General features: G+C 42.7%; 1 non-coding gene across 1 annotated transcript; it reads left to right on the top strand.

The window, feature by feature from the left end:
• The first annotated feature begins 6,497 nt into the window (after positions 1–6,497).
• Positions 6,498–6,571, top strand: Trnap-ugg (transfer RNA proline (anticodon UGG)). The gene has a single exon. It is a non-coding gene; the product is annotated as a tRNA-Pro (tRNA).
• The last annotated feature ends 1,728 nt before the right edge of the window (positions 6,572–8,299 follow it).

The raw sequence follows: 8,299 nt of genomic DNA, 5'->3' as shown, positions 1-8,299 counted from the left end.
AACATGAGTCTCATGCAGCCTTCCCAAAGGATCAGGGATCATCACTGAAGAGGAGGCAGAAAGACCATAAGAGCCAGAGTTCAAGGAGGAATGATTTGAAACAGTATCTTCTGGACATGACAGGACCACTGTTCCCATGACATCACAGCAGCTGTAATTGTCTGCATAGGACTTCCACAAGATCAAGCCAGACAGCATTTCTAGAATGGAGTAGTGGGTGGGAGCAACTTCTGAGCTCCCATCCTTAGCTTAAGAGCTGTTGACGGCTGATGGCTTCTCGAGAAGGGAGAGTTAGTTTTCTTTAAAGGTACAGCCTTTGATAGGTCAACTGCGCACCAGTGGTTGGGCACATCCCCATCATTGTACGTGCAACACAAACTGGGATGAGCAAGGCCAAAAAAGAGAAAAAGAGGACCCAAATTTGGTAGGAGGTGGGAAAGGCGTTCATCTGGGAGGAGTTAGGGGAGGACCCAGGGGTGGGTGTGCTCAAAATACATTGTGTAACATGTATGAAAATCTCATATAATCAATACAAATATTCTTGCTTTTAAAAAGGGCAAGAATGGCCAGTCTTCTCCTTCTCACCCCCACCTATGGTGGTTTGAATAAGAATGGCCCCATAGGCTCATATATATTTGAATGCTTAGTCATCAGGAAGTGACGTTATTTGAGAAAGATTAGGAGGTGTGGCCTTGTTGGAGGAAGTGTATCATGGGAGGTGGGCTGTGAAGTTTCAAAAGCAAATGTTCTGCTCTGGGTCAGGGTGTAGAATTCTTACACACTTCTCCAATGCCATATCTGCTCTCCACCATGATGATAACGAACTCAGCCTCTGCCTCAGTTTTGGCCTCCAGGCTCCTGACCTGTTTGAGTTCTTACCCCAAATTCCCTCAATGCTGGACTATTACCTGGAAAGGTATGCTGGAAATGGTGTTTCATCACAGCGACACGAATCTTAACTAGGACACCACCCCATACAGCTTCTGTGAACAGCTTCTTTTGCTGTGGGTGGTGGCGTAACTAAATGTGGGAGTTGTGGAAAATTTGACAACAGGAAAAGCTTTCTGAATGCACAATGGCCAAACATCATTTCAAAATCAGAAGTACAACAAACATAAGGTATTTCTGGCAGTATGTTTCTAAGTTACATCATGAGACTTCATGACAGTCTTTCTAGTCATACTGTCCTGTTGACACAGCATACCGCCAACAGACTCTGCCTGGAACACCTCAGCTCAGACTTGACTTGATTAGGTGCTATGAATTTGCAGTGTTTTTACTGTACATACAAGGTTTCCTGTGCTTATAGAAATATAATGGTTTAATTATGGAAAACAGAGACCTTTAATAGTTTCCTGCTGTCAGATCTCAGCATGCAAACATCAAAATAGTTGTATATCTTGGGTTCAGATTGTGTTAGAATGTTAGATTTTAAAAATGGCTATCTGGAGACTCAGAAAACAGTGCTGTTAATAAAATGGCTTGCTACCAAGCTTGAGGACCTGAATTTAATTCTCCGCATCCATGATTTAAAAACATGGACATGGGGCTTATGTTTGTAATCCCAGTGATGGAGAGATGGAAACAGGCGTATGGCTGGGGTTCTCTGGCCTGCCAGCCTAGTCTTCTTGATGAGTTCAAGGCCAGAGAGACCTTATCTGAAAAAACAAGCTGGATGGTACCTGAGGGACAAGACCTGAGGGTGACCTCTGGCCTGAGTATAGACAAATATACACAGAGAAAGAGAGAACCAAGATTGCTGTTTGAATTGTGAATTCCAGTTTCATTTAAAAAAATATCAATCAATTTTGGTTTGGGATTAGGACAGAATTTCCAACATGGCCCTAAACCTGTTTCTGGCATTTTGTGCTATATATTTTTATGAAATAGCTTTCTCATCATTGACAATTATAAAATCACAATATTGATCTACTCTAAAAAACATGGAAATTGCTCACTTCTTGCAGTATCAAATATTTATCTGGGACTTAATACATAGAACTAGGCACACCCATCTCATTAGCATGTAAATTTGCCTTTGTCTTTAATAGTTGGTAAAATTATATGCCTACCAAAGAATTGCTTTAAGAAAAAATTTCTGATTCATGATAAGTGATATTTTACTTCTATACCTATTTCATATATTTGTACATCTAGGACCCCATAAAAATTTCAGGTGAAAAGTTGCAAGTCGAAAAGGTTTGTGAAACCTTGGTATACAGGACTCTAAACAGATCAAGCAAACATTTTATAAACTGGAAATTGCACACAAGGGCGAGTCCTCCTCCTGCTTAACATCCTAGGCCACTTCATGGGTCTTTCGTAAACCAGTGGTGTCTGTAGTGATGAAGCCTCACTGGTGTCTCTTCCTTTGGTGACAAGGCACATGGGAGTCTTTTCCCCAAAGCCCAAGGCTACATATTCTTTCCTATGCTTCTGTAGGTCTCAGCGATGGCTTGGACATCCTAACTCATAAGACGCTAATATCAAAAGCAAAGGCCAGACTTTCCCCATCCTGCTGCCAGCTAATGGAATTGATTTGAAATGATGGATAGGAAATTGGTCAATGGCATCTTTCTATAAACAACAAAACCATACATCTTACACATTTAAGGTCAGGTTGAAACCACACAAGGCCAAGAGCCGCTTATTCCCGAGTACTTTATAAGCCAACTGGGGCCAGGGGCAATTGTTTAAATTGGGCCTGTTGTGAAGTGTTAATCCACCTTCCAGTTGCATCTCCAGCCTAGCTTACGATTTGTTCATAACCCAGACCCACTTTTCTGTACACTGATCTGCATTTCTGCATGGCCATTGCTAGGCTAGGAGGGGCAGTGATACCCAAGTGACATGCTCTCACGTTTCTTCTCTGAGTCCAAGGAGTATGTGGTCATGCAGAGGTGCCTCATAGACCTTCACCTGGAGAGAGTGTCATTAGAGTTGCTAGGCTGAGGAAATGAAAAACAAAAACAAACAAATAAAATACAGGAAAATTCTGGTTATATTTAGACAACAGATGCTTTTTAGGGGAAGTATATGCTATGCGATATTTGAGACATAAAATAAAATGTTAGTTATTGTTTCTTGTATATGAAATTCAAGTTTAGCTGAGTGTCCTGAGTCTCCCGGGTACCCCAAGCTTACCTGACCAAGTGCCTCAGTTGCCTGCTGCTCTTTGAAACCTCCCCACTCATTACTCCTGTGTTCTGGGGGCCAGCCCTCCCGAGTGTTCTGCTATGGGCAATAAATGAGCATGCTTGGGTGCCAAGGCAGATTCAGGAGAGTCGTGAAACTCCTTTGAGAGGCAGTCTTAGCTCAATGATGTTCCCAGGCCTGAAAGCTGTTAGATGTTAAAGATTCCCCCTCCTTCACTTGGGCTCTGTTTGGTCCTCTGTAACAGCTCTTGGTGTCCATAGCTCCACACCCATGCTTTTTTCCCTCAAAGGAACCTTGGAGAGTCTAATCCTTTTTTACATTCTGTACAGGTGGTCACAGGGTAGCCAAGGGGGTAGCACTTCCTTTAGTCATTATCTGTGTGGCTCTGGTGTCCCTCTGTACCCTTCTAATCACCCATGCACCACACCATGCCTTTTTGTTAAGTTTTCTCTCTTTGGTGTGGCGCTTGCTGCCTCTGGACTGGACTTGACTGGTTGCCCCAGCCTGGCAAGAATTCTCATTGTCGCCAGGAAGCTTAAGGCATGGAATCTGTCCTTTAAAGGTATTTGGTGTCATGTTCCCTTGCTTTCTTGCTTTACCATAGAGTTGGCAAAACAGGTTGACCAAGTGATATCAGACATTTCTTGTCTTCCTCCTCTCCATCACTTTTCCTCTTTCCCTATCCTCTCCTCCTCCTTTTCTTCCTCCATCCTCTCCTCCCTCCTCCCTTTTTTCTCTTCCTCTCTTCATGCGTAAGTATGCCTGTGGTGTACGCATATATGTCTGAGCCTGTGAGTCCACATCACAGGAGGACATCAGGCGCCCTATTCTATCCCTTTGCTGTTTCCCACGAGAAAGGGTTTCTCACTGAATCTAGAGCTAGGCTAGCTGCCAACAAGCCTCAGAAATCCTTCTGTCTCCAACCTTCTCAGAACTGGGGTTACAAGCATGAGTCCAGCTAAGCCCAGCTCTTTACCTGGGGACTAGGTGCTCATGCTTGCTCAGCAAAGGCTCTTACTGTCTGAACCATCTCTCCAGCCGCAGACATTTCTTTGGTTGTGTTTGGTGCTGGGCAACACACTGAGACACACCAGGAAACTGAATTCCCCCCTGCAGGAAGGTAATCAGTCGAATGACACACCTTGAAGCCATTTTCAGTGAGGGTGTGCTCATTCAGCAGAGACTAGCTGCCTGCAGGGGGATCTGAAGATCGGCCATATGGAAACTGCTCTACTTATTTTGCATGGTTCCAGATGTTAGAACCAATCATCAGAGCCAAAAGGATATGTGGCTCAGAGTTTGGCACCAATACAAACCCATATCCCTTTAGTATGTCCTAAACATGTATCTGACAAGAGTTGGAGGAAATAACTTTTTTTCTGCTAATAAAATGTCTATAATTCCTTATGCTAAATACAAGGGATTTATTACATGTGGTAACATAAGAATAAAGTTTTAATTTTTTTGAGTATTTTTCCAGGCTCCATGCCACTTACTAATGGACAGCTCAGGCCATTTGGGCATGAGCAAGAATAGAAGTGACCTTCGTGGGTTATCATTGAGACTTCCATCCAGAGAAACTGACGAAGTCTCTCACCCGACTTTTCATCGGGCACACATTTTCTTCTTCATCCCAAACTTGCTGTATTAGAATCTTTTTGGTTTATTTTATGGTGTTCTGATGGGAAAACGATGGCCTGGTAAAGGGTTTATGGTTTAACTAACTAAATAAACTACTGTTCCTGGTGAACATCCCTGGATTGCTTACTGAGCTTTGGAATTTCAGATGAGCGTTTCTTGGGGCTAGAGGGGCAAGAATTAAGGTTTACAATCTAGCTCCTACCTATTGAGGTCTGTTTAGGCTTTTGTTTGCCTCCTGAAAACACTCAGCAGAAAAGCCATGGTGCCTATGGGTAATCCTTTATTTCTCTCTCTCTCCTTAAAAGCATTTTTGTTGTTGTTTTCACTTGGTAAACCTGTTCATATAATCCTTGGTTATGTTAGATATGGTGGACAGAAACATATTACCTGGCCCGTGTTACAACTGGTTTTGGTGATAGTTTGGTATCCCTTTTTTCCTTTACTGCTCAGCCAGATGTCTGGTTTGTGTATCTCTTAACCCAGATCTCTACTGGGTAAGAGGGAACATATTTCTACCAATTACCTTGCTGGCCCCCTTGCGACATAGGAGGTTTCTCAATCGAGCGTTACTGATTATGGGTATAGAGAAATTCATCTTGTGCTGGAAAGAAAAATAAACGGGACTTGTGGAAATAAGCCGACATCAACAGGGCTGGGAACGAGGCTCAAGGGTAGACTGTTTATATGCCAGGCACAAAGCCCCAGGCTAGATCCTCAGCTCTGCTGGATGGATACGGTGATGGGGACTCCTGAGGTGGAGGCAAAGGAGCAGAAGATCAAGGCTGTTCCCAGCTACATAGTGTGTCTGAGGCCAGAAGGTCAGCTTGGAATTCGGGAGACCTGAGGCATGGGATGTGGGAGGGAGGGAGAAGAAGAGGGAGAGAAAGGTCATCTGTTTAATGTAAAGTCTATCTTGCTTTACTTTAGCAGGTTCTGAAGTCAGGGGAAACAATGGTTCATAATTAAAAATGATGCCAAGGACCGTGGTGATATTTGAAGACAAAGCAAGGGAGTTAACTATGTCTTTTCAAGGTTGCACTGGGGCATTGTGTGAGGTTTCCTAGGGAGCATTTAGTTTATAGGAGGGTGTGTCCTGTTTGACTTGGGGATTAGTTGCTGCTTGGAGCCCAGGAACAGGAAGATCTGTGCTAATTTTCAGGTTTCTTTTTGGTGAAAAGATAGCCTCAAATAAATATAACTCTAATGCTTCACAAGCTATCAGCTAGTTTTTTTTTCCTTTTTAAAAAATTGCTATTTTTTGTTGGCAGTCCATATAAGCTCTTACTCTTCATACATTTTAAAACCAACTTTATTATCTTATTTGTTCGTGAGTTTAGCTTCCTGTGTTCCTGTGTGTAGCGCTAGGAACTGAACTCCGTTCTTCACATGCTAGGCTGGTGCTCGGCGGACGAGCTGTGCCCATTGCCCAATCTTAATAAACATTTGCCTCTTTCTGCTTCTCTGGGAAGTTGTGCTTTAACATTTGAAAACTGTAGTAGTTGTTTAAATGGCTAAAAAATTTTCTAATAAATTTTTTAATAAAATTTTAATAAATCAATTGTTTGGAGCATGAACTCTTACACTCAGCATCTGTAGCTGACTAGCTCCAGGGTACCTGGCTTCTAGAACAATGCCATCTCAACAGAGACCCACAGAAGAGGATAACTAAGATGCGGGGTCTTAGAGACATGTTAGGGTTTGGGGAGATGGCTCAGTTGGTGAGAGTGCCTGCTTTGGAAGCAGGAGGACCTGAGTTCAAATCCCTGGCACCCCAGTGCTGTGGAGGGTGGAGAAAGGGTGAAGTGAGCAATCACTGGGGCTTGCCGGATGCCAGCCTCGCTCCTGGCTGAGTGAGAGGCCCTGCCTCTAGGGAATAAGGTAAACAGTGACAGAAAGACACTCGACATTTTCCCTGAATGTACTTGCCACACGTGCTCTATGACACCACACACACAACCATTGTTTTAAATGTTAGAGGAGGCAGCAACACAGTTAAAGAAGAAAGACTCAGAGGCATGTGTTGTGGAAGATTTTAGGCTTTATCCTTGATTTCATTAAGTGTGACAAAGTGTGAAGTTCTTAGGAGCAGGGAAGTCATTAGATCATTTGAGACTCGGTTTCTTTATCTGTTATAGTGTGTGACACTAACTCTCTAATCCCAAGATAGCTGCACTTGGCACTGAACATTATTGACTCAATAAAGACTTAGCTTTATTTTGTGCACTTACCCAGCATAATCAGGCCTCTGGTTAGAAGCTGTAGGGAAACAGACTTTTGGCTCACTGTAAGGAAAAGTATTCAGGTCTGAGACTTATGAATAGGATGAGCTGTCTGTGAAGCTGCTGAGGGCCGAGGGCACTCTGGGAGGTCTGCTGACATCTGCAGATGGACGTACAGACTCAGATGGAGTCTGATCCTAGTGCTGTTAATACTGTACTGACGTTGCATTGACAGCTTGAAAGTAACCATTGTGGGAGAATTTACACTGCAAAAAGTGGCAAGCGCTACAGATTAGGGCGTACCATTATGTTTACACCAAGAGTCTCCTTTGGCAGCTGGGTCCAGGCCCTATTGAGTCCACACTTTTCTTTCAAATCAGCTGTACCCATCTAAAGATCACCCTTGTAAAATTAGTGGTCACATGCAAGAGCCTGCAAGGACTGCTGTGCAGGTCTGAGTGTGATTCCCTGGCTAAGAGACGGCCTTGTGTTCTTCGTGTGCTTCTGCTATGCACAGTGGCTGATTGTTATGGGAACCTTGGTTTTATGATATGATAATGTGGTGCTTTCTGTAGGGCGGACAATAGGGCCTGTTTCTGTTCTCTGCCTGGAGAGAGATGAGAACTAATCCAGTTTGTCCATCTTTTTATTTGTCTATTTGCCCACCGGTGAGCTCAAATCAATTAGGAAAATATTTTATACCCAGTAGAAAGCAAAACAGCCCTTTGAGAACTGGAATATCCGGTTCTTTGTCTCCATGCTTACTGCTGACCTGGAGCTGAGGTTGCTGCGCTGAAGCCAGCCCCCTGCAACTGAGAAGTGCTTGTACCGTCCGTTGTGTGTGCCAGGCTGTCTTACCTGGGGAGAGGATTAATACATCATAATGAGATCTTTTAAGTTAAAGACGTTTTGTTCTAGCTGACTTACAGAAATTAATAAATATTTACATAAATCTATATCTCTAGAATTACTGTAAAATAAGCTAAACTTTAAATACAATAAACAGTCTTTTGGTAAAAATTATTTCAGAAAGTGCTAACACTGGCATTTTTTATATGATTATCTAAATTTGTTTGATGTATTCATAGGAAATCTTTGGATAAATCAGTCTAGTTTATGCTTTGGGCTTAAGACAGAAGGTTGAATTTTAGTGTGTTAAATAAAGTGCATTTGTACATTTTGCTTTTCAGAATATTTTTTGTTAACTTTTCGAATGTTCTCATTTTGCACATTGGGTTATTGATGGCATAAACTAACAATTCTACTGAATGTTAGGGAGTGTG

The sequence above is a fragment of the Meriones unguiculatus genome, chromosome 2 (assembly GCF_030254825.1).
Source record: "Meriones unguiculatus strain TT.TT164.6M chromosome 2, Bangor_MerUng_6.1, whole genome shotgun sequence".
NCBI lineage: Eukaryota > Metazoa > Chordata > Mammalia > Rodentia > Muridae > Meriones > Meriones unguiculatus.
This window is presented reverse-complemented; position numbering and strand designations above follow the sequence as displayed.